This window comes from Chlorocebus sabaeus, chromosome 18, assembly GCF_047675955.1.
Source record: "Chlorocebus sabaeus isolate Y175 chromosome 18, mChlSab1.0.hap1, whole genome shotgun sequence".
Lineage (NCBI taxonomy): Eukaryota > Metazoa > Chordata > Mammalia > Primates > Cercopithecidae > Chlorocebus > Chlorocebus sabaeus.
The window spans coordinates 70,874,429-70,901,717 of NC_132921.1; the positions used below are offsets into that span (position 1 = coordinate 70,874,429).

Consider the following 27,289-nt stretch of genomic DNA (forward strand, 5'->3'; position numbering starts at 1 on the left):
TTGTCTGTTACTGATTTTCAGTTTCATTTCATTGTGATCAGAGAATGTACTTTGTATGATTTTAGTCTTTTACAGTTTATTGAGGCATGTTTTATTGCCTAACATATGGTCTGTCCTGAGACTGTTCCATGTGCACTTGAGATGGATTTGTATTACACTGCCTTTGGGTGGGGTGTTCTATAGTTGTCTGATAGGTCTAGTTGGTTTATAGTGTTGTTCAAGTCTTCTTTTTCATTGTTGATCTTCACTCTAGTCTATCCATTATTGAAAAGGAAGTATTGGAGTCTCCGTTTATCATTGAACTGCCTCTTTTGCCTCTCAGTTCTGTCAGTTTTTGTTTTGTATCTTTTGGAGGCTCTGTTGTTATGTGCAATATATGTTTACAATTGTTGTATCTTGTTGATGGATTTACCTATTTATCATTATATAATATTTAAGAGAGAGTCTATATTGTTTGGTATTAGCATAGACTTTCTTTTATTTTTATCTTTTTTTGAGATGGAGTCTCACTCTGTTGCCCAGGCTGGAGTGCAGTGGCACGATCTCGGCTCACCACAACCCTGCCTCCCAGGTTCAAGCAATCCTCCAGCTTCAGCCGCCGTAGTAGCTGGGACTACAGGCATGTGCCACCATGCCTGGCTGATTTTTATATTTTTAGTAGAGACAGAGTTTCGCCATGTTGGCCAGGCTGGTCTCAAACTCCTGACCTCAGGTGATCCACCTGCCTCAGTCTCCCAAAGTGCTGGGATTATTGACGTGAGCCACCGCACCCGGCCTAGCATAGACTTTCTGGCTTCCTTTTGGTTACTGTTTGTGTGGAATATCTTTTTCTTTCTTTCTTCCTTTTTAAACGGAGTCTTGCTCTGTCGCCAGGCTGGAGTGCAGCTGCACGATCTTGGCTTACTGCAATCTCCGCTTCCCGGGTTCAAGCAATTCTCCTGCCTCAGTCTCCTGAGTAGCTGGGACTACAGGCACGTGCCACCATGCCCGGCTAATTTTTGTATTTTTAGTAGAGACGGGGTTTCACCATGTTGGCCAGGATGGTCTCCATCTCTTGACCTCATAATCCACCCGCCTCGGTCACCCAAAGTGCTGGGATTACAGGTGTGAGCTACTGTGCCCAGCCTGGAGTATCTTACTATCCTTTTACTTTCAGCTTATTTCTGTCTTCGAATCTAAAGTCTCTATAGACAGTCTACAATTGCATCTTGGTTTTTAAATGTGTCTGCCAATAACTATCTTTTAATTGAGGAGTTTGATTTATTTACATATTACTGATAAGAAAGAACTTCTGCCATATTGCTATTTGTTTTTGATATATTTTTTTTGTTCCTCAATTCTTCCATTGCTGCCTCCTTTTGTGTTAGATACTTTTCATTGTATCGTTCTAATTCCTTTATGTTTCATATGTTATATATGTTCATAGTAGTTGACCTGGGATTACAATTAATATCTTAATTTATAACTATCTAGTTCAGATTAATATCAATGTAATTTTAATAGTGTAGAAAACTTTATTCCTATGTAGTCGTACCCTCTTTATGCTGTTACTGCCACAATTACATCTTTATACGTTGTATGCTCATCAACACTGATTTACAATTATTGCTTTATGCAGTTATTTAACTCAGATAGGATAAAAAAGAAATACAAACAAAATACATTTATACTCTCTTTAATATTTACCTACATACTTTTTTTTTTTTTTTTTTGAGACAAAGTCTTGCTCTGTTGCCTAGGCTGGAGTGCAGTGGCATGATCATGGCTTACTGCAGCCTTGACCTCCTGGGCTCAAGTGATTCACGTTGGCCCCCCAAACTGTTGGGATTATAGGCATGAGCCATCATGCCTGACTCTAATTACCTTTACTAGTGTTCTTTATTCATGTGGATTTGAGTATCGTCTAGTTAGTGTTATTTCATATCAGCATGGTGGACTCCCTTTAGCATATTTTTTTAATAGGGTAGGTCTACTAGCAGTGAGTTCTGTCAGTTTTTCTTAATCTAGGAGTGTCTTAATTTTTTTCTTTTCTTTTCTTTTTTTTTTTTTTTGAGACAGAGTCTCATTGCTCTGTTGCCCAGGCTGGAGTGCAGTGGTGTGTGATCTCAGCTCACTGCAACCTCCACCTCATGGGCCTAAGTGATCTTCCCACCTTAGCCTTCTGAGTAGCTGAGACCACAGGTGTGCACCACCACATCCAGCTGATTTTTTTTTTTTAATATTTTTTGTAGAGATGGGATTTTGCCATGTTACTCAGGCTGGTCTTGAACTCCTAGGCTCAAGTGATCTGCCTGCCTCAGCCTCCCATATATCTCTTAGGTTCTGTTTAAGGGATTCTGTATGTTCACTGGTTCTTTGTTCTGCCTGCCCAAATAAGCTGTTGAGCCCTTCTAGTGAATTTTCCATCTCAGTTATTGTACTTTTCAATTCTACAATTTCTATTAGATTTTTTAAAAAATTCTCTTTATCAGTACTCTCTTTTTGGTGAAACCAAGTTCTCTTGCTTTCCTTCAGTTTTTAAGACATGGTTTCTTTTAGCTTTAGAACATACTTAAAATAGTTGATTTAAAGTTCTTATGTGGTAAGTCCAGTCAGTGTCTGGGCATCCTTAGGGACAGTTTCCTTTTTTTTCTTTTTTTGTGAGGCAGAGTTTTGCTCCGTAGCCCAGGCTGGAATCCAGTGGCGCAATCTTGGCTCACGGCAACCTCCGCCTCCTAGGTTCAAGCAATTTTGCTGTCTTGGCCTCCCAAAGTTCTGGGATTACAGGCGTGAGCCACTGTGCCTGGCCTGGAACAGTTTCTGTGATTGCTTTTTTTTTTTTTAAAAAAAAATGGATCATTCCTTCTTGTTTTCTTTGCATATGTGTAACTTTTTGATGAAATTGGACATTTTGACTCCATTGCTATATTTCCTAGTTTCTTTACAGATGGATAGGCATCTGGGTGAGATATAAATAATATGACTGTCTTTTTAGTTAAAAACATTTAAAATTTAGTTTATTTTGAAAAAGATAATACCCATGGTACATAAAGGTTAAACTGTCTCTCCCCCTTTACCCTTTTCTCAGCTGAGATCTCTTTGAAGGGATAAAAACTTAATATTTCCTTGTATATTCTTCCAGAGATGTTTTATATACATGCAAGTAGTATGTGTGAACATGTAAATATTCTATTCTAAACCGTCATGAGGAAGTAATACGTACAGGAAGGGAATCAGTATTTGCTGTCACCTACTGTGTAGCAGGCACTGAGCCTGTTTCTTTATATTTGAGGGAAGTTTTTCAAACTGGTCGCCTTGAAAGTTTATATAATTGTTTTATGAAGCTTTTGCATAAAATGTTATTGAAAACAAAAATACTCTGGCAGAAGTCGTTTGGAATTGCTTCTAGAGTTGGCACCACGCTGTGGTGAACCGTGGCAGTCTGTCAACAAGCGAAGGTTAAATTAGTTCAGAAGCACTAAAAATTGAGAACCAGGTACTGTGATAGGTTGAAAATAAAACTGTACACCATTGCCGATGTTTAAAAGGAGGTATACTTGTCAGTTATAAAGCTGTTATTGTGTGACTAGAACTTTCCTTACAAGCTTTTTTATATGTATTGACTTTTCATAGTCTGCCAGTATATGTGCCATCAGAAAAATGTATAATAAGGAACTATTATTGAGAAATAAGGAGAATTGAGGGGGGGGATGAGGGAAGAAAGATTTTTAAGGAAAACGCAAAAATTGAAGTAGGACATTAGCAGTTTTCAGTGTTTCCTTCCAAAGTAGAAATATGATTTTTTAAAAAAATTTTTTTGGTTTTTTTGAGCTGGAGCCTTGCTCTGTCGTGCAGGCTGGAATGCAGTGGTGTGATCTTGTCTCACTGCAAGCTCCACCTCCCGGGATGAAGCAATTCTCCTGCCTCAGCCTCCCTAGTAGCTGGGACTAGAGCCACGCACTACTACACCTGGCTAGTTTTTGTATTCTTAGTAGAGACAGGGCTTCACCATTTAGGCTGGTCTCGAACTCCTGACCTCAGGCAATCCGCCTGCCTTGGCCTCCCAAAGTTCTGGAATTACAGGTGCGAGCCACTGTGCCTGGCTTCAAAATAGGAATATGAATCAAGAACTTAGACTTTCTGCTTGAGAGAATTATGAGAAAAGAGATTGCAGATATAAAGCTGAAGAAAAGCTTACTACGTCCATTTTGTTACCACTACTGAGGTAACAAACAATTGAAAGGCAGTGGGTAAAATTCTAAGTTTTTCAACAAAGTTTAGCATTTTAAGGAAAAACAAACATATTACAACATTAGAGTTTGCTTCTTCAAATATTCCTCAGGTTACTTTTCAAATTAATGTCTTAGAAGCATTATGATTGTATAAAAATTTTTTGTAGTCAACTGAAGCCCTAAAAGCATAATTTCCTTCCTTTTGGTCTAAATGGTAGGATAATTTTACATGATGATAACAAGTTATAGAATATAAGTTACAAGACAGGCACAGTCTGATAATGTGTGTGTGTGGAGAGTATGTGTGTGTGTGTGTGTGTGTGTGTGTATAAACATTTTTTAAACAAATAGTGATTGTTACTTTTAACAACTTAATTTTAACTTTTGTTTGTTATCATAGTTTAGTAAATGGTGCTTTTACTTTCTGCTTTTCTTTAATCAAAATAATTCACTATGTAGGTAAAGAGTTTAGTTACTGTGTAACATTTTAATCCCAAATCTTGACTTTTGGCCTATTTTGCCTGCTTAAGATTAGTATTTTACTTCTGTCTCCAGATTTTATTTAATTGCAGGAAATAAGGCAGCAGCTGTTGTTAATTCTTTTTTTTTTTTTTTTTTTTTTAGGCAGAGTCTCACTCTGTCACCTGGAGTGCAGCAGCATGATCTTGGCTAACTGCTTCCTCAGCCTCCTGGGTTCAAGTGATTCTTATGCCCCAGCCTCTTGAGTCTCTGTGATTACAGGTGTACACCATCATGCCCAGCAAATTTTTTCTATTTTTAGTAGAGATGGGGTTTCACCGTGTTGGCTAGGCTGGTCTCCAACTCCTGGCCTCAAGTGATCCTCCCACTGTGGCCTCCCAAAGTGCTGGGATTACAAATGTGAGCTGCTGTTAATTCTTATGCAGTACCTTTACATCCTAGATAGTAATTTGATTCCTATTTTCCATTTCTTTTCTCTAAAATGTTACCTTGTGATATGGTTTGGCTATGTCCCCATCCAAACCTCATCTTGAATTGTATCTTCCAGAATTCCCACGTGTTTTGAAAAGGAGCGACCCAGAGGGAGGTAATTGAGTCATGGGAGCCGGTCTTTCCCATACTATTTTCGTGACAGTGAATAAGTCTCATGAGATCTGATGGGTTTATCAGGGATTTCCACTTTGGCTTCTTCCTCATTTTCTCTTGCCACTACCATGTAAAAAGAGCCGTTAGCCTCCCACCATAATTCTGAGGCTTCCCCAGCCATGTGGAACTGTAAGTCCAATTAAACCTCTTTTTGTTCCCAACTTCAGGTATGTCTTTATCAGCAGCATAAAAACGAACCAATACACCTTAACTGAAATCTTCATGGGGTGGTGGTTCTTACTTAACCAAGATAATTGACCACTTTATAACTTTTGAGCAGCTCTCTACATTTAAATGTTTAGAGATCACCTATTAAGGAAACTTCTACTTAGAATTGTCAGCTGAGGATTTTCTCTAACTGTCGTGGGTGATATTAGACCTACTTGTTGTTCTGTATCAGTAGTTAATGTTAATAATTTAAGGTAATTTTTCCCTCAATCTCATTTTTAGGAAATTTTTTTGAAGAAAATTATAAACATAGACTTTATTAAAATTACAAAAATAGACTTTGTTTTTTTAGAGCTGCGTTTGTGTTACAGTTCACTCCTGGTATGTTGTACATTCCATGTGTTTAGACGAATGAATAATGAACATGTATCCACCACTAAAGTACCAATACAGAGTAGTTTCACTGCCCTGATAATCTTCTGTGTTCCACCTGTTCATTTCTTCCTCCTCCCTAAATCCTGACTGCTATTAATCTTTTTACTATCTCTGTAGTTTTGCTTTTTGCAGAATGTCATATGGCCTTTTTAATTTGAGACAGGGTCTCACTTTGTCGTGCAGGTTGGGGTGAAGTGCTGTGATCTCAGCTCACTGCTGAGCCTCTACCTGCTAGGCTCAGGTGATCCTCCCATCTCAGCCTCCCAAGTAGCTGGGACTAGAGGTGTGCACCACCACACCCAGTTAATTTTTTCTTTTTTTGGGGGTAGAGATGGGGTTTTGCCATGTTGCCCAGGCTGTTCTCTGACTGCTGTACTTAAGCAATCTGCCCACCTTGACCTCCAAAAGTGCTGGGATTGCAGTTGTCAGCCACTGTGCTCAACTTCTTTTACTTAGAAATATGTGTTTACATTTCTTCTGTATCTTTTCATGACTTGATAGCTCATCTCTTTTTAGCACTAAATAATATTCCATTATCTTGATGTACCACAGTTTATCCATTGCTGCCTTTTTTGGGAGGGTTTATAAATATACCTGCTATAAACATCTATGTGCAGGTTTTTGCATGTACATGAGTTCTTAATTCACTTGGGTAAATAATACCAAGGAGTGCTATTGATGGATCATATAGGAAGCGTATGTTTAGTTTTGTAAGAAACTGCCAAGCTGTCTTCCAAAGTGACTGTGCCATATTGCATTCCCATCAGCTATGGATAAGAGTTCCTGTTGCTGTATATCCTTGCCAGCATTTGGTGGTGGTAGTGTTTTGGATTTTGTCATAATAATGGTATGTGGTAGTATCACATTGTTTTAATTTGTAGTTCTCCAGTGACATGTCGTGCTGAGCATCTTCTCATGTGCTTATTTGCCGTTTGCATATCTTCGGTGAGGTGTCTGTTCAGGTCTTTTGCCTATTTAAAAAATTGAATTGTTTTCTTATTGTTTAAAGAGTTTTGTTTTGTTTTTTTTTTGGAGACAAAGTCTCGCTCTTGTCCCCCAGGCTGGAGTGCAATGGCACTATCTCGGCTCACTGCAACCTCTGCCTCCCGGGTTCAAGCGATTCTCCCGCCTCAGCCTCCCGAGTAGCTGGGACTACAGGCGCCTGCCACCACACCCGGCTAATTTTTGTATTTTTAGTAGAGACAGGGGTTTCATGTTGGCCAGGCTGGTCTCGAACTCCTGACCTCAGGTGATCCGCCTGCCTTGGCTTCCCAAAGTTCTGGGATTACAGGCATGAGCCACCGCACCCAGCCTAAAGAGTTCTGTGTATATTTTTGGGTAATAGTACTTTATTGGATATATTTTCTATAAGTATTTTATTTCAGTGTGGCTTGTCTTTTCATTCTTTCAGTCTTAGGACTCTTAATTTTTATGTTCACCCTCTCTCTTTTTTTTTTTTTCCAGAGCATTAACTAAAGAAACTAAATTGTATATCCTGTAGATTTTGCAGTTTGATCTGTGTGATACCATGAGATATATAGATCTATTTATCTGTCCATATATGTTTTCATCCAGAATTCCTGGCTCGTAACTCCCATAGCCCATGCTATTTCTTAAGTGACTTAAATAATAAGCATATCTTTTGTTAAAGTATTTTGCCTTTTGTCTTTGGTTCCTGAAGAAGCTTTGAAACAACTTCTGAGCAATAAAGGTGAAAGACAGTCTTTTGTTATAATGTTGGAGTACTTTAGATCTCAGAAGTAGGCCTCAGATGACACCTCTCTCTCTGGCCTTCTCCTGGTCTTTGTTTACTTGCTGTTTTTCTCCCCAAGGCAGGCCATAGAAACTGAAAACATACTCTAATCTTCCCCCAGCTTTCTGTCCTGGAGCTGGCCATAAAGAAATTCTCTGACTTACATTGTCTAATTTTAGGTCATAAGACCCCCATTTCAGAATGGATCTTGTCCCATACCATGGAGGAAGGAATGCTGCACAGAGAGGCCAAGAAGAATCTGAACAAGATAGGCCTTACCGGGTTTCCCCACTTGGTCTATTAGTGTTAGATTATTAGATTATACCCTTTTTGTTCAGTCGCATTTCTGCATGGTTGTGCATGCTTCAACATGCCTATCCAATGAAGTTTCCATCAAAAATTTAAGAAGATGGGGTTGCGAGAGCTTTTTGACAGAATAGGTAGAAGTTCCTGGAGGTTAGTGTAGCCAGAGAGGTCACGGAAGCTCTACACTCCTTCCTACATGCCTTGCCCTGTGCATCTCTTCATCTATACCCTTTGTGTATCCTTTATAATAAATTGAACATAAGTGTAAACTTAAGTCTTTCCCTAGGTTCTGTGAGCTGCTCTAGCAAATTAATCAGACCCAAGGCAGGGGTGATGGGAACCCTGATTTATAGCTGGTCCTATCAGAAGTGTTACTGGAAAGCTGTCCTGATCCAGAACCAAGGATAGGGTTCTTGGACCTCACACAAGAAGGAATTTGAGGAGAGTCCATAAAGTGAAAGCATTAGTTTATTAAGAAAGTAAAGAAACAAACGAATTGCTACTCCATAGGCAGAGCAGCGGCATGGGCTGCTCAACTGAATATACTTATAGTTATTTCCTGATTCTATGCTAAATAAGGGGTAGATTATTCATGAATTTTCCAGAAAAGGGGTGGGTAATTCCTGGAACTGAGGGTTCATCCCCCTTTGAGACCATATAGGGTAACTTCCTGATGTTGCCATGGCGTTTGTAAACTGTCATGGTGCTGGTGGAAGTGTCTTTTAGGTCAGGCGCGGTGGCTCAAGCCTGTAATCCCAGCACTTTGGGAGGCTGAGACGGGCGGATCACGAGGTCAGGAGATCGAGACCATCCTGGCTAACACGGTGAAACCCCGTCTCTACTAAAAAATACAAAAAACTAGCCGGGTGAAGTGGTGGGTGCCTGTAGTCCCAGCTACTCAGGAGGCTGAGGCAGGAGAATGGTGTGAACCGTAGAGGAGGAGCTTGCAGTGAGCTGAGATCCCGCCACTGCACTCCAGCCTGGGTGACAGGGCAAGACTCTGTCTCAAAAAAAAAAAAAAATAGGAAGTGTCTTTTAGCATGCTAATGCATTATAATTAGTGTATAGTGAGCAGTGAGGACCAGCAGAGGTCACGTTCATTGCCATCTTGGTTTCAGTGGGATTTGGCCGGCTTCTTTACCACATCCTGTTTTATCTGCAAGGTCTTTGTGACCCGTATCTTGTGTTGACCTCCTATCTCATCCTGTAAGGATGCCTAATCTCCTGAGAATGCAGCCCAGTCAGTCTCAGCCTTATTTTACCCAGCCCCTATTCGAGATGGAGTTGCTCTGGTTCAAAACCTCTGGCGGAAGCACGGGTAAAACAGCCTAGGACTTGCAGTTGGCATCAGAATTTGGAGACGGGCAGCCTTGGGGACTGAGCCGTCAACCTGTGGAATCTGATGCTATGGATGGTGTCAGAATTGAATTGGAGAACACCCAGCTGGTGTCCACTGCAATGTTGATTGCTTGCTTGGTGTGCGGAGTAAACCCCTACACATCGTGGTATAAGAGCCGAGAAAAAACTGTTTTTCTACTTAATCAGATTGTTTTATTTGTTTATTTTTCAGGGATAGTGTGTGCATCCATCAAGGAACTCTTCTCTTTATCTCTTGATCTCTTTTTTTTTGGTGTCATTAGCAACCATTGATGATCATTGCCAGTGTCCATTTTTATTTGTCTACAAAGTAGTGTAAACCAAAAATAAAATTCCAAGTCCCCCAACTGACTGATGGACCCCCGTCTAGGTTAAGGCAGTTCCAATCTAAACTTGAAAAACTAGTTCAGCCATGAAGGGAATGGGAGGTTGGGCATGCATCATTATACCTTCCTCCCCTTGGAATTCAGACATAACTGACCGGCATTCACGTGAAAACAGAGATCTTAAGACTGACAAAACAGACTTTGTAGCAATAAGATACCAAATTCCAATCTGACTCTAGTAGAGCATCACATGACAGATGGCAGGCCCTCAAAGAAATCAAGGTATTTCACCTCAAAATATATTTATTAGACATATTTTGAAATGGCCCTGCAAAGCTGTCTCTTGTGAGGAAAATCTGCATTCTCTAGAGAATCCCTTTTCCTTTGCAGATCTTTTCCCTGATCCCAGGAGCAAATTAACTAGAGTCTGTCACCTTTTTAGGTCTGTTAAGAGCTCTGAAACCTGCTACCTGAGGTTTCATCTGCATGATAAAAATCTTGGTCTCCACAACCCCTTATCTTAACCCAGATGCTCCTTTCTATTGAGTCTAGATCTTTAGGTAATAACAACTCTTTCAACCAATTGCCAATCAGATAATCTTTGAATCCACCTATGACCTGGAAGCCCTGGCTTCAAGTTGTCCTTTATTTTCAACCGAACCATTGTGCACTTTACACGTATTGATTGATGTCTGCCTTTAACTTCTGTCCCCCTGAAATATATAAAATCAAGCTGTAAAACAGCCACCTTGGGCACATTTCTCAGGACCTCCTGGGGCTGTATCATGAGTCATAGTGTCAGAGGTGTTTGAACCAGAACATCTCTATCTTGAATAGAGGCTAGGTAAAATGAGGCTGAGACCTACTGGGTTGCATTCCCAGGAGGTCAGGCATTCTAAGTCACAGGATGAGATAGGAGGTCGGCACAAGATACAGGTTATAAAACTGGTCGTGGTAAAGAAGCCAGCCATATCCCACCAAAATCAAGATGTCAACGGAAGTAGTCGTCCTGGCTACTCATTATATGCTAATTATGATACGTTAGCATGCTAAAAGACTCCCATCAGTGCTATGACAATTTACAAATGCCATGCCAATGTCAGGAAGTTACCCCATGTGGTCTAAAAGGAGGAGGAATCCTCAAATTCTGGGAAATGCCCACCCCTTTCGTGGAAAACTCATGAATAATCCACCCCTTGTTTAGCATATAATCAAGAAATAAGTACCCTTAGTACAGCAGCCCAGGCTGTTACTCTGCCTGTGGAGTAGCCATTCTTTATTCCTTTACTTTCTTAATAAACGTGCTTTCATTTTGCACTATGGACTCACCCTGAATTCATTTTTGTGCGAGATCCAAGAACTTTCTCTTGGGATCTGGTTTGGGACCCCTTTCGAGTAGCAGTGGTCCTTGCATCTGGCTCAGAATAAATCTCTTAAAGTATTTTATAGCGTTTAACTCCTTGTTGATAATTGTAATATTCTTTTTTTTTTTTTTTTTTTTTTTTTTTTGTGAAATAGGGTCTGTCACCCAGGCTGGAGTATAGTGGTATGATCTCAGTTCACTGCATTCTCGACCTTCTGGGCTCAAGTGATCTGCCCACCTCTGCCTCCCGAGTAGCTAGGATCACAGGTGCACACCACCACGTCCAGTTAATTTTTTGCATTTTTGATCGAGACAGGGCTTTGCCATGTTGCCCAGACTGGTCCCGAACTCCTGGGCTCAAGCAGTCTGCCTGCTTCGACCTCCCAAAGTGTTGGGATTACAGGCGTGAGCCACTGCGCTTGGCCTCCAGTATTCTTTCATTTCTTCTTTACTGACTAGCCGTAAGATTTTGATAAAGTTGGCAGCATTAATACGTCACTTAGGAAATTTAGGATAAATGCTCCATTTCTCCCCAACTTTATTAATCAGCTATTCAAAAAATGAGGTGTTCCTCTGGATCCTCCAAAGGTGACCAATGCATTTTTATTTTTTAGTATAATTATGCACTCATGGATTTAAATATAATTGATGCATTTTAGCTCATTGCAGTTGTTAACTTTATCGGTACTCATATTGTCCCATCTTTGGCCAGTGGGAGCTTATCCAAGGACTTCTGAGTCCTTTTAATTCCAAGCATCTTTCGTGATTTACTACTTTCTTTTGTGACTGATGTTTCTGTCTTATCTTGTGCATATTCTGTTCTTAGAGCTGAAATCTACTTAACAGGAACACTTAAAAGTTCCCTTTATTATGTTGTTAGGTTCACACAACTTAATATGTATTTACATCTCAACAACTAAAAAGAGAAAAACAGTTTTTTTCTACTCTCTCACCGCACTCTTACACCAGAAGGGTGTAGGGATTTCCCATATCAAACAGTGATCCAATTCTTGGCAGACACTAAGTATTCTACAGCTTAACTTAATGCTGGCACTGCACTAATCTGAAATTAATGCAGACCCCACAGGTTAAGGGCTCAGTCTTACAAGACTGTCCCCCACTTAAGATATCAATCACAAGTAGTGGGTCCCCAGGTTACCCACAACCATATCCCATTTGGCTCCAAATTGGACATTCCCAAGACCCCCTCTTCAGGGTTGAGAACTTGCATGAATGGCTCATAGAACCAGGTGAATACTTTACTTACTATTACTGGTCTATTACAAAGGATTTTTTAATTTTTTAATTTTTAAGATTTTTTAAAATAGAGACATGGTTTTGCTATGTTGCCCAGGCTGGCCTCAAACTCCTGGCCTCAAGCAGTCCGCCCGTCTGGTATTACAGGCATGAGCCAGCGTGCCCATATTTCTTACTATATCACAGTATCACAACAAGTTAACAGCTGTTTGAAAAAATTATTCATGTAAGTTGAAAGAGGAAATAATATTTTTATTTCACTCCTACATAAGTAAAATTACTAATGATTTGTGTGTGCCTGTAGGACAGTGTACAACTTGTAATACCTTGCAGTTATATTAGACATCACTACCCTCATTTCTTGTTCCATGATGATTTTTACATGGCACTTTTCTTTTTTCGTCACATGACCCCAGAAAACTCGGTTTCACAAGATATATTGTCAAGAGGAAAGCAGTGCTATCTAATGTTGAAACTGAACTACTTTTAGCTAGTATTTTGTGCTGTTTCTGAAAGATGTCCAGTATTGCTGTTTCCCTCAAATTTAAGATGTCCCAAAACTCCCCTCTGAGTTTGCTTGTGGTGCCCCTGGGTGCTTCAGTGCACTCTTTGGGAATCTTGGCTAAATGCTATTATCCAGGTCTTATTGTAACCAACGTGTGAATTTTATTTTTATTAAATAAATGTGTTGGTCCCCCCATCACCTCAGTTAAGTTCTAATTTAAGATTTACTTGTGGCTGGGCACAGTGTCTCACGCCTGTAATCCCAGCACTTTCGGAGGCCTAGGTGGGTGGATCACCTGAGGTCAGGAGTTCGAGACCAGCCTGGCCAACATGATGAAACCCCATCTCTACTAAAAATACAGTTAGCCAGGTGTGGTGGCAGGCACCTGTAATCCCAGCTACTCGGGTGTCTGAGGCAGGAGAATCGCTTGAACCCGGGAGGTGGAGGTTGTAGTGAGCTGAGATCACACCACTGCTCTCCAGCCTGGGTGACAGAGTGAGACTCCGTCTCAAAAAATAATAAAGGCAAGAGTCCAAAGTGGGTTTTTCCCTCTGATACTTAATATATATACAGTTATATGTCACATAATGTTTCAAAGGTAGACTGCATATACAGAGGTGGTTGCATAAGATTATAATAACATAACTGTACTTTTTTCTGTGTGGACGTATGTTTAGGTACCAGTGTGTTACAGTTGCTGACAGTGTTCAGCACAGTTACATGCTGTCCAGGTTTGTAGCCTAGGAGCAGTAGGCCACACCATACAACCTAGGTGTGCAGTAAGCTCTACCATCCAGGTGGAAATAATTTGTTAATTTTTCTAATTTCTTGTCATTATCCCTTTTAAAAACTTCAGGTTTTTTTTCTTTAGACAGGGTCTTGTGCTGTTGCCCAGGCTGGTGCCATCATAGCTCACTATGGCCCTTGACCTTCTGGGCTCAAGTAATTCTTCTGCCTCAGCCTCCTGAGTAGTTGGGACTGTAGACTCTACATGGCACCACACTCAGCTAATTTTTTTTTTTTTTTTTTTTTTTTTTGAGATGGAGTCTTGCTCTGTCACCAGGCTGGAATGCAGTGGAGTGATCTCATTTCACTGCAACCTCTGTCTCCCAGGTTCAAGTGATTCTCCTGCCTCAGCCTCACAGGTGGCTGGGACTACAGGCGCCTGCCACCACGCTCGGCTAATTTTTATATTTTTAGTAGAGATGAGGTTTCACCATGTTGGCCAGGATGGTCTCGATCTCTTAACCTTGTGATCTTCCCGTCTTGGCCTTCCAAAATGCTGAGATTACCACCGTGCCTGGCCCACACTTGGCTAATTTTTTATTTTCTGTAGAGACAGGGTTTCATTGTGTTGCCAAGGCTGATCTTGAATTCCTGGGCTCAAGCAGTTCTTCCGCCTTGGCCTCCCAAAGTGTTAGGATTATAGGCGCTAGCTACTGCACCTGGTCCATTAATCCTTTAAGAGTTGTTATCAGCATGAAAAGGGCATTCATACATTCATATTCATTATAATGAATTTGAGAATTTCACATTTTCTAAACTGATTATACCTGCATATCTTGTATGAAGCATGTGAGTAGGGCAGAAGCTAAAATAAAGATTAAGTCTCATGGTATAGAAGAAGGGTACAGAAAATACCCAAATAAAGAGTAAAATCTTGATTAAAATACAAGCCTAAACAAAGTTAATAGATATGAAAGGATTAATTATACAGCTACTAAATTGGACAATAATTGCTCTGTGGAATGTGTATGAGAAATTATTTTTGAGCCTGTATATGTGAATAGTTTGCATTTAATGGGTCCTGGTCATAAACCTCAAACATGTTATCATGTGAAGAATTTCACTGTTGATATAAATCTTTTAAACTTTATCTGCTCAGTCTGAAGGATTATTTCTGTCCCATTTCAGCTTATAAATGTAAAAAAGAGAATGTGCTCCCCATATCTAATGAGCTGCTGGTAGACTACACTTCACATATGTTAACTGTTGCTGGAGAGATTGAACCTGTCCAGTGTTACACACTGGGAGAGGACCCTAGGAAGCTGGAGAGGCCCTAGGAAGCTGGTGTCTGATTTCCTCTGGACTTCACCCTATGTGCCTCTTCCTTTGCTCTTGTTTTCTATTCTTTCTGTATGATAGATCTTAACTGTGAGTGCAAACTATATGCTGAGTTATGTGAATCCTTCTAGCAAATCACCAGTCCTGGGGGTGCAGCCCCCAACACAGTAATAAATGACTTAAAAAGGAAAACACTGTTCCTTGCACCTCTCTGTCTTCGTTTTTTTTTTTTTTTTTCTTTTAGGTGTTTCTTTTGCTATTTGTTTCCTTTTTTCTCATAAAAAAACCTGCTATTTCTTGAGATGCCAGTTTTTGACATTATCTATTAACTAGGTATTACGACAGATGAGGGTTTAGGTTTCTTATACCCTTGCCCCAGTTCCCTGCCTTCAGTCCTCCAAAATGACCATTTCACAGTGTTTGATTGAGTCAGTATTAGTGTTATCATGATAACTAGTTACTGAACAGTGGACTACAGATTCTTTTTCTCATCTAACTTTTCTTTCTCTTAGAGTTGACGGTTGTTTCTTATTTTCATTTGCTTTGTTTACTGTTTTGTTTGTTTGTTTTCAGATAGGGTCTTGATCTGTTGCCCAGGATGGAATGTAGTGGTGAGGTCATGGCTCACCACAGCCTCGATCTCCTGGATTCAAGCAGTCCTCCCACCTCAGCCTCCCAAGTTGCTGGGACCACAGGCAGGTGCCACCATGCCCAGCTAATTAAATCTTTTGTAGAGATAGGGGTCTTGCTACGTTGCCCAGGCTGGTCTCAAACTCCTGGGCTCAAGCAGTCCTGTCTCTTCGGCCTCCCAAAGTGCTGGGATTAGCAGTGTGAGCCACCATCCCAGCCTATTCTTAGGACAGATTTATCCCCAAAGCTCCAGTGACTCTTTAACATATCTTGTTGTTGTTTTCCACGTGGTCAGATGTATCTAATTTCCATCATTCCTTGAAACTCTTCTTCCTCGTGCTTCACTGTGGATTAGTTGATCATAGATTTGCTTTTATGGGGACTTCCCTTTGCTGCATTCTAGGGTTGAATCTCAATCAAGTCTTCCTACTGTTTATTTACTGCCTTGTTTTTGTAGGAATTATTGAGAAAGTATATTACTGAGATTGTAAATTATTGGGAAAGTAAATTTCGAGACTGTTAGTCTGAAAATGGCATTATTTGTTGTGGGAAGTAAGGGACCCTGAACAGAGGGACCGACTGGAGCTGCGGTAGAGGAATATAAATTGTGAAGATTTCATCAACATTTATCAGTTCCCAAATAATACTTTTATAATTTCTTATGCCTGTCTTACTTTAATCTCTTAATCCTATTGTCTTCATAAGCTGAAGATGTACATCACCTCAGGACCACTGTGACAATTGTGTTAACTGTACAAATTGATTGTAAAACGTGTGCTTGAACTATATGAAATCAGTGCACCTTGAAAAAGAACAGAATAACAGTGATTTTTAGGGAACAAGGCAAGACAACCATAATGTCTGACTACCTGCAGGGTCAGGCAAAAAGAGCCATATTTTTCTTTTTGCAGAGAGCCTATAAACGGATGTGCAAGTAGGGAAGATATTGCTAAATTCTTTTCTTAGTGAGGAATATTGATAGTAATACTCTGGGAAATGAATTCATTCCTGAGGGGAGGTCTATAAACGACTGATCTGGGAATGTCTGTTCTATGCAGTTGAGATAAGGACTGAGATACGCCCTGGTCTCCTGCTGTACCCTCAGGCTTACTAGGATTGGGAAACTCCATCCTGGTAAATTTTTGGTCAGACCAGTTCTCTGCTCTTGAACCCTATTTTCTGTTAAGATGTTTGTCAAGACAATATGTGCACCGCTGAACACAGACCCTTATCAGGAGTTCTGATTTTGCCCTTGTTTCCTCAGAAGCATGTGATCTTTGTTCTGCCTTTTGCCCTTTGAAGCATGTGATCTTTGTGACCTACTCCCTGTTTGTACACCCCTCCCCTTTTGAAATCCTTAATAAAAACTTGCTGGTTTTAAGGCTCAGGTGGGCATCACAGTGCTATTGATATGTGATGTCACCCCTGGCAGCCCAGCTGTAAAATTCCTCTCTTTGTACTCTTTCTCTGTATTTCTCAGCCGGCCAACACTTATGGAAATAGAACCTACGTTGAAATATTGGAGGCAAGTTCTCCTAATATTTATTTTAACTATACACTTGAATGATTGTTGGAACTAATTTTCATTCAGTGTTTGAAGATACTTCTTTAATGTCCTTAAGCTTCCAGTGTTTCTGTTGGCAAATTGGTCCTGATCCTGTGAATATAAGCTGTTTCCCTGGCTCCCTCACCCACAGGACACTTTTTGGTATCATCTTTTTATCCCCAGTGCTCTGAAATTTAATGAGATGCGTTGTCACAGTTCTCTTCATTTATTATGAGGGGTATTCAGTGGTCCTCTCAAAGGACACTCTTGTCTTTAAATTCTGGGACAATTTATTTCCTTATTGTGGGAAGAACAAGAATGTGTTGTGTCTGCAAACAATGCTTACAAAATATAACATTTCCAAATAATATGTTAATACTGGTTAATGTTAAGTGTATAAGGTATTGATAAGTCAATATTTGGATTCCCTTAATTCTAGATTAGAGAATTTAAATTTACATATTATTTTTTAAAACTATAAATGTGAGGAAAGGTTGCTTTTAGTGAACTTAAGCCTGATACTTATTAATAAAGAACATTTATAAAATACTGAATCTGTTTAACTTGTAAACTGGTTAAGCAAGTTATTGTTTTTCTGGAATAGGCCTTTTTATGTTTAGATAGTACCAAGTTTAATAAACTAGTAGACTTATTCTTGAAAGGTAATTTCAGGAGACATTAGTTTTCTTAATTTCTTTATCTTTATTTATAGTGCTTTGTTCTCTTGCATGCATGACTGATTCTTACTGTGTGTGCTGATTAATATTGGCATATGAGCAGAAAATACTAATTTAAGAACAATGTATAACCTAGTCCTTCAGAGAAGTGAATGTTTGTTTGTTTGTTTTTTTGAGACGGAGTCTCGCTCTGTCGCCCAGGCTGGAGTGTGGAGTGTGGTGGCGCAATCTTGGCTCACTGCACGCTCTGCCTCCCAGGTTCCTGCCATTCTCCTGCCTCAGCCTCCCGAGTAGCTGGGACTACAGGTATGTGCCACCACACCCAGCTAATTTTTTGTATATTTTTTAGTAGAGACAGGGTTTCACTGTGTTAGCCAGGATGGTGTCGATCTCCTGACCTCGTGATCCGCCTGCCGTGGTCTCCGAAAGTGCTGGGATTACAGGTGTGAGCCACCGCGCCTGGCCTGAGAAGTGAATGTTTTTAAACTATTGTTTAGTTAAATTTGGGTCTAGTTTTGTGAACTTTTTTGTTTGTTTCATCTCAGTACTGTCATAACTGTACTTCTTACTTGAAATATTATTCATTTTCAAAGGTACCATTGTTTTTGGTTCTAAAGTAAAATTCCAGATATGTGGTTTTTGCTTTATACTTTGAACACTTTTTGCTATTGCAGAAGTAATTTTTTAATCTTCAGTTCTCTCTGGAGAGATACTGTGTTTTACACGGGAGCCAGCCACATGCTTTCATTTTGGAATGATTGGAAATAGTGATAATTGGGGGTGAATGTAAGCTGTTTCCCCAGCTCCCTCAGCCACAGTACACTTGGTATCTTTTTATCCCCTGTGCTCTGAAATTTCATGAGGTCGGGTCCATATTTGAAAAGGAAAGTCCTTTTTCTTTTTTGTTTTTTTTTTTGAGACAGGGTCTCTCTCTGTCACCCAGGCTGGAGTGCAGTGGCGCCATCTCGGCTCTCTGCAACCTCCGCCTCCTGGGTTCAAGTGATTCTTGTGCCTCAGCCTTCCAAGTAGCTGGGATTACAGGCATGCACCACCATGCCTGGCTAATTTTTGTGTGTTTAGTAGAGATGGGGTTTCGCCATGTTGTCCAGGCTGGTCTTGAACTCCTGGCCTCAAGCAGTCCACCTGCCTTTGCTTTCCAAAGCACTAGGATTACAGGCGTGAGCCACTGTGTCTGGCCAACGTCCATGTTTTTTAATGGCTCATGATCACATCTCTGTAAGACATTCATGGCCCTTTATTTTCCTTCTCAGAGTTTTTATTGAAATATAATTTAGGCCAGGTACGGTGACTCAAGCCTGTAATCCCAGCACTTTGGGAGGCCAAGGCGGGCAGATCATGAGGTCAGAAGTTCGAGACCAGTCTGGCCAACATAGTGAAACCCTGTCTCTACTAAAAATACACAAAAATTAGCCAGATGTGGAGGTGGGCGCTTGTAATCCCAGCTACTCAGGAGGCTGAGGCAGGAGAATCGCGTGAACCTGGGAGGCAGACATTGCAGTGAGCCAAGATCGTGCCACTGCACTCCAGCCTGGGTGACAGACTGAGGCTCCATCTCAAAAAAGAAATATAATTTATATTTAGTGAAATGTACACTTTGATAAGTCTTAAATGTATACATACTTATAGCCCACACGTCTGTTACAATGTAGATAGGAACATGGCCATCAACACAGAATGTTCTCTCTTGCTACTTCGTATTCAACCCCTGCCTCTTCTCCCCACCCTCATAACAACAGTTCTAAATTCTTTTGACACCTAGGTGACTACCTATTCTAGAACTTACTATAAATACAGTCATACATTATGTATTCTATTGTGTTCTTGTGCAGTTTTATGAAATTATCTGTTTTGTTGTATATATGGATTATTTATTTCTTACTAAAAATGCTGAATAGTATTCCCTTATATGAATCCAATCTTCTGTTTGTTGGCAATGTGGGTGTTTCTAGTTTTTAGCTGTTACAAATCAAGTTACTCTGATGATAAGCAGGGTTTTTTTTGGTGAATATTTGTTTTCATTTCTCTTGGGTAAATAAGGAGTGAAATTGCTAGGTCATATAGAAGGATATGCTTAAGTAAAGATACTGCCAGTTTTCCAAGTCTCAATGTGTGAGACTTCTGGGTGCCCCATATCCTTACCAGTGTTAGGGATTGTTGTTCTTTTTAAATTTTAGCCATTCTAGATGATGTCTATTGATGGCTCATTTTGATTTTAATTTGCATTTATTTGATATTTTTTTCTTGGGCTTACTAACCATCCATATGTCGAAATGAAATAAAATATAGAGATAAATCTCTACATTTAAAACATTTTATTTGGTAAGCAGGAATTGCAATTCAGGGCATACTCACACAGACCTGATGGTCTTTGCTGTGTCCCATGAACAAAGAGAAGGTTGGGGGTTTTATTTTTAAAAAGAGAGCTATTTTATATTGCTTTGTGAGAAAGTTCATCAGCACTAGTAAGGTTTGGGGGACTGGCAAGCTCTGAGTGGTGAGTGACGGTGGGTAAAGCCAGTCTTAGAGTGGCAGCAGGTTGCTTAGGTAGTGATTAGCTAAAACTGGTTTCAGGTTACAGCAGGCAGTTTCAGCGGCCAGGCTGGCAGAGAATGACATTCTTGGAGCAATGGTGTGTGCCCAGAGTGCTTTTTCCTCTTGGCTTCTTGACTCAGTTTTATTTGGGTATGACAAGTGACCCAGTTCATATGATCAATTTTCATATTATATTTTCCTTTGTAAACTGTTTTTTCAACTCTGCCCATTTTTGTTATGGGTTTTTTATCTTTTTATTATTCTAAATAAAATCCTTTGTCAAACACACACACACACACACACACACACACAAATGTAGTCTTCAAGTCTTTGGCTTGACTGTTCATTTTATCTTTTTTTCTTTCTCTTTCCCTACGAAACAAGGCCTCTCGCTGTCACCCAGGCTGAAGTGCGCTGTGGTCATGGCACACTGCAGCTTACCTCCTGGGCTCAAGTGATCCTCTTGCCTTAGCCTCCCTAATTGCTGGGATTACAGGCATGAGCCACTGTGGTTGGCCTGTTTCTTTTCTTAATAGTGTCTTTTGATGAGCAGAAGTCCAATTTGTCAGTTTTTTATTTTATAGTTCTTTCTGGTAGTGTCTGGGAAGTTTTTACCCTCTCAAAGCCCTCAAAAATATGTTTTTAGAAGCTGTATAGTTTTTAGCCATTAAGTTTTAGGTCTGTAATTTATCATGAATTATATTTTGTACATGATATGACATAGAGAGTTGAGCTTTATTTTTTCCCATATGCTTATCCAGCACTATTTGTTGAAAAAGATTGTCCCCTCATTGAATTCCTCTGCAACCTTTGTTGAAAATCAATTAACTATACACATGTGCATTTCTTTTTGGAATTTCTGTTTGTTCCTTTGATCTATTGTCTGTTCTTACTGCAACACCTTACTGTCCTGAATACTGTAGCTGTTTTTGTTCTTGTTTTTGTCTACGCCTGTTGGCATTTCTGGATTTCCCAGCTTCTATCATTCCAAGTCTGTGGTGTGAGATAGAAGAAAACTCTGGGAACCCACCACCATGTTCCTCCTATCCTGAGGTACTAAACCGGTCTGCCTCCTTCTGTCTACCTTTCAGAGTCTTTTTCTTCTTCTTCTTCTTTTTCTTCTTCCTCTTCCTCCTCTTCTTCTTCCTTCCTCTTCTTCTTCTTTTTCTTCCTCTTCCTCTTCTTCTTCTTCCTTCCTCTTCTTCTTCTTCCTTCTTTTTCTTCCTTCCTTCTTCTCCTTCTCCTCCTCCTCCTCCTCCTTCTTCTTCTTCCTTCTTCTTTCTTCTTTCTTCTTCTTTTTAATCTGATCTGGGAATTTTAGTTGTACTTCCCAGGAAGAATAAGGGTAACTAATCTTTATTCAAATTTTCAACAATTTACACCAGGTATCCTCTTGCCTCAGAAATAAGAATTTCAGATTTTTGTTGTTTATTTTCTTACCTTTGAATATTTATACTTCATTAAATTTTATTATGGACCATTTGAAGCCTCTCTCTTCTGCCCTTTTCTTCAGTGAAGTTTAGGCTTGCTCTAGCTCCCCAGTGGTCAAACAATATGTCCTATTGCAAACACGCTGTTCTTCCTTTCTTACTAAACCATCCTGCACTCAGACGCTCACTCCTTCATGTCTGCCTTTAGTGGCTCCACTTATCTTCACCTCTAGATGAATTCAGTTGTCTTAGTCTGTTTGGACTTCTATAACAAAATACCGTAAAGTGGGTAGCTTATAAACAACAGAAATGTCTTGCTTTTAGTTGCAGGCTGGAATGTCCAAGATCAAGATGCTGACAGATTTGGTGTCTGCTGAGGGCCCACTTTCTGGTTCACAGATGAGGCCTTCGTGCTGCGTCCTCGCGTGGTGGATGGAGATGGTGAACTCATAAAAGGAGGAGAGAGTGTCTCATAAGAGGACACTAATCCCATTAGTGAGGACTCCACCGTCACAACCTAGTCACCTCCCAAAGGCCCTCCCTCCTAATACCCTCACCTTGGGGACTAAGTTTCTTTTTTTTTTTTTTTTTCTTTTTTTTTTTTTTTTGAGGCGGAGTCTCGCTCTGTCGCCCAGGCTGGAGTGCAGTGGCCAGATCTCGGCTCACTGCAAGCTCTGCCTCCCGGATTTAGGCCATTCTCCTGCCTCAGCCTCCCGAGTAGCTGGGACTACAGGCGCCCACCACCTTGCCCGGCTAGTTTTTTGTATTTTTTAGTAGAGACGGGGTTTCACTGTGTTAGCCAGGATGGTCTCGATCTCCTGACCTCGTGATCTGCCCGTCTCGGCCTCCCAAAGTGCTGGGATTACAGGCTTGAGCCACCGCGCCCGGCCCTAAGTTTCAATATATGAATTTCGAGGGGACACATTCAGTCCGTAGCACAAGTCAATAAATATTTCTTTAGAGTAGCTTTTGTGAGATAATCTATTAAATACTTTATGAACAAAACTGTCTCCTTGTCTTTATCAGTCTAGTATGGAAACAAAAATAATTGTGTACCAGGAGAACGTGGAAACATAGGTATAACTTAACAAATGTTGTAGGAGTGAATGATCAAAAGCCGTCTGGCATTTTGCTGCTGGTATTCCTGCCCTTACTCTCTCTCAGCGCCAGTTTTGTCACTTTCTGGCTTTGGAATTGGTAATGACTCCCACACCAGGTCTGAACTCCTCAGCATGGCATTCAGTTGTCTGAGCCCGCCGAATCTTTTAATGTCTTTTCCATTGCTTCTTAGCAAGAACTGCCCAGGTCAGGCTGGTCCTCTGCCATTCTCGTAAGTCCCAAATGTTCCTGTGTGTCTTTAACCACACTGTTCCTCCTGGCATAAATGTATTTATTCCCTTGTGTGTGTGTATATATGAAGGGTGGTTCAGTGAAAAAAAAAAAGTGTTTTGAGTCAAACAGATCCCAGTTTTATCTCTTACTTGCTGTGTGATTTAGGGTAAGTTATTTAAGCTCTCTGAGCCTTACTTTCTCTGTTTGTAAACATGGAAAAATACTGCTTTTCTTACGGGGTTAGCTAAATTACTGCATGTGAAACCCAGAGGGCACAGGAACTCAAACAAAATGTCGACTCCCTTTCTTTATTTCCTGAATTAGAACTTAAGGCTCAGGGCAAGATTCATTTCTTCTAATATTTGTCTCATCAACAACAAATATGTTGAGAACAGAAAAGATACCAATTAGTTTATTAAATAAACATTTGACTACTTGGTGTGTGCCGTAGGTAGTGTGAAATGTTGGAGCTCACCGTTAGCGAGGTGAACACATACATATGTAATTGAAATACAGTATGGTAAGCGCTGTGTTCAGGATGTTCTCGGACACAGAAAAGGAATATTCGTGGCTTATACTGGATGGGGTGGGTCACCAGGGAGGATTCTTGGAGAAGTGTTGCTGGTGCTTGATTTTTTTAAACAGCTTTATTGAGGTAGAACTCATGTAAGATCCACCCACTCGAAGTGTATAATTTAATGATTTTTAGCCAGTTTATGGGTTTCTGCAACCATCACCATAATCCAAATTTAGGATGTTTCCATCATCTACAAAATCGTGCTCAATTGCAGGCCTAGTGTTAAAGGATGAATATGAATTAGCCACACAAAAATATTGAGCGGAAGGCTGGATTCCTGGGAGAGAATGAGCAAAGACAGAGAAGTATACAACAACATGGTGTCCGTGTGGGTGATATGTCTATGAGCAATTTTTTTTTCTGGAGTGTAAAGCTGTGCTCCTGCCCCACAAGTTGTGTTTTAGCTTCCATGGACTTGAGCTCAGTTTCCTCATCTCTAATGTATAATTACTGTTACCTTATTGAACTCTAGGTCCTTTTAAACTCTCAACTCTTAGATTGTCAAAACTTCAATTAATGGGAAAAGAGAATGCACTTTAAAAAACTATAGTCAAGGCCGGGCGTGGTGGCTCACGCCTGTAATCCCAGCACTTTGGGAGGCCGAGGTGGGCGGATCACAAGGTCAGGAGATCGAGACCATCCTGGTTAACACGGTGAAATCCTGTCTCTCCTAAAAATACAAAAAAAAATTAGCCTGGCATGGTGGCAGGCACCTATAGTCCCAGCTACTTGGGAGGCTGGGGCAGGAGAATGGCGTGAACCCAGGAGGCGGAGCTTGCAGTGAGCCGAGATCCCGCCATTGTACTCCAGCCTGGGTGACAGAGTGCGTTCTGAAACAAACAAACAAACAAAAAACAACGATAGCCAAGGCCAGGCATGGTGGCTCCCACCTGTATGCCCAGCACTTTGTGAGGCCAAGGCTGGTGGATCACCTGAGGTCAGGAGTTCGAGACCAGCCATGGCCAACATGGTGAAACACCGTCTCTACTAAAAATACAAAAATTAGCCAGGTGTGGTGGTGCACACATGTAATCCCAGTTACTTGGGAGGCTGAGGCAGGAGAATCACATGAACCCAGGAGACAGGTTTAGTGACTCAAGAGTGCGCCACTGCACTCCCGCCTGGGCAACAAGAACGAGACTCGCATCTCAAAAAAACAAAAACAAAAATCAAAAAAAGATAGCCAAAAGTCAGGGCCCATTAAGATAACAGAATTATACTGATGCTTATTGATCCTTCAGTGAAAACTTTTTTTTGTTTTTAATGTTTTTTTTCTGATTCTACAAGCAATAGTGCATATTGGGTAGAAAATTTATAAAATGCAGAAAGACAAAAAGGGAGTTTAGATCACTCATAATCTTACAATTCAGAGGGAATTGTTATTAATATCCTGTTATTTTATGCATATATTTACATATTTAAATTGATATGCTGTAAATAATATTTCTTTTTCCTCACATCATTAAATATTGTCAAAAGCATGATTTTTAATGCTGCATAATTTTTACAGGATCAAAAAATAGCTTGTTCTTTTTTTTTTTATTTTGAGACAGGGTCTCACTCTGTGACCCAGGCTGGAGTGCAGCGGTGCGATCTCAGCTCACTGTAACCTCCATCTCCTGAATTCAAGTGATCCTCCCACCTCAGCCTCCCAAGTGGCTAGGCCTATAGGCATGTGTCACCACACCCAGCTAATTTTTTGTATTGTTTTTTTAGAGACAAAGTTTCGCCGTGTTGCTCAGGCTAGTCTCAGATTCCTGGGCTCGAGTGGTCCACCCACCTTGGCAGCCCAGAGTGCTGGTATTATAGGCATGAGCTACCGTGCCAGGCCGCTTTTCATGTTTTTAAGTGATAGAAGTAATATATAGACATGGCGAGGTTCAAACTATATAGAAAGGATACAATGGAAAGAATAAAGTCTACCCTTATGACGCTTCCAAGAGTTAATAGTAATTAACTGTTTCTGATATGTTTTCAGAAACTCCGTGTGTGTGTGTGTGTGTGTGTGTGTGTGTGTGTGTGTGAGTGAGTGAGAGAGACTTCATAGCCTATTATTTGGATAAACCATAATTTAATCAGTATTCTAGTGATAGCATTTTAAATTATGTTTTTTGTTTTTACAGTACTGCAGTGAATATTTTCTTGCATATATCTTTGCATTTTTGTGAAAGTATGTCTGAAGGATAATTTCCTAAAAGCGGAATTCCTGGATCAAAAGAATAGATTTTAAATTGTAATAGCTACGATAAGATTGCTTTTCAAAAAGGATCGTGTTACACTTCTACCATTAGTAGGTGTTCTCGTGAGTCTTGTTTCCTCTATCCTTACCATCATAATGGATCTTATATGTGCCATTTTGTTCTTTGCCATTCTCATATTAGAAAAGTGATAGTTCATTGTTTAAAAAATTATAATTGAAGTTGAACATTGTTTCCACTCATTTTTTAGCCACTTTTCTGTGAACTGCCTGTTCACATCCTTTGTCTGGTTCTCCTAATTTGTTGCTATTTTCATTAATTTAAGAATTCTTTGCTTTTTAGAAATTAGCTCTCCCAATTTGCAACTTTCTTTTTCTTTTCTACATTTGCTTGCTTTTGACTTTGTTTATGGTCAGAATTGTCACTTATGGCTTATGGATTTTTTTAATTGTAAAGTTAACCTTTAAGTGAGTGCAAAGAGAGGCCGGGCACAGTGGCTGACACCTGTAATCCCAGCATGTTGGGAGGCTGAGGCAGGTGACTCACCCGAGGCCAGGAGTTCGAGACCAGCCTAACCAATATGGTGAAACCCTGTTTCTACTGAAAATACAAAAAATTAGCCAGGTGTGGTGGCAGGCACCTATAATCCCAGCTACTCAGGAGGCTGAGGCAGGAGAATCACTTGAACCTGGAAGGTGGAGGTTGCAGTGAGCCAAGATCGCGCCATTGCATTCCAACCTGGGCAACAAGAGCGAAACTTCAAACTCCATCTCAAAAAATAAATAAATAAATAAAGTGAGCGCAAAGAGAAAAAGTGATTCTGATAGTATTTCAAATGAATTTCATAATGACATTAAAGAGGAATAAGAATTAATCCAAGTAACTTTTAAACGCAGTACTCTGACTATGTACCTACCATCTAAAGAAGGGAAAAAGTGCAAACAAATTTTGAACTCCTCTTACATTTGCCCTTTGTAGCATCTGTTGTAGTAAAACTATTTTGCATGTATTTTAGGATTGACTAAATGAGGGTTCCTTCATTTCTTTTAGCATAACTGCAGTACAGAAATATAGTTATTATTGATACATGAGCTGTATATATAATTGCATGCATCATAGAATCATAGTGTTCTGTAATTATGTGAATCATAAATTTATCATTTTAATTATAAAATTTAATTACGATGTGAACTGTTCACGTGTAGTTATAAAGATGTCTTTGTAACTTATTTATAGTTGTTCAGTCCTAAAGTAAAATACTAAGATTTTATGTTGGGTAGCAGTCAAAATGAAGTACTTTAGAATGATGAGTTTTTTTTTTCCTTTTCTTTTTCTTTTTTTTTTTTTTAAGGAATTCTGTATTCCTTTAAAGGACTTTGCGAACTCTACCTCTGATTTTCATTTGATCTAGTTTTTGAATACTTGAAGATCCCAGTGCTTTCAACCCTGAGAACTG

At 40.0% G+C, this 27,289-nt stretch overlaps 1 protein-coding gene across 1 annotated transcript in view; it reads left to right on the plus strand.

Moving 5' to 3' along the window:
* Positions 1 to 27,289, plus strand: part of RALBP1 (ralA binding protein 1) — a 61,407-nt gene that overhangs the window by 9,964 nt on the left and 24,154 nt on the right. The window lies entirely within an intron of this gene.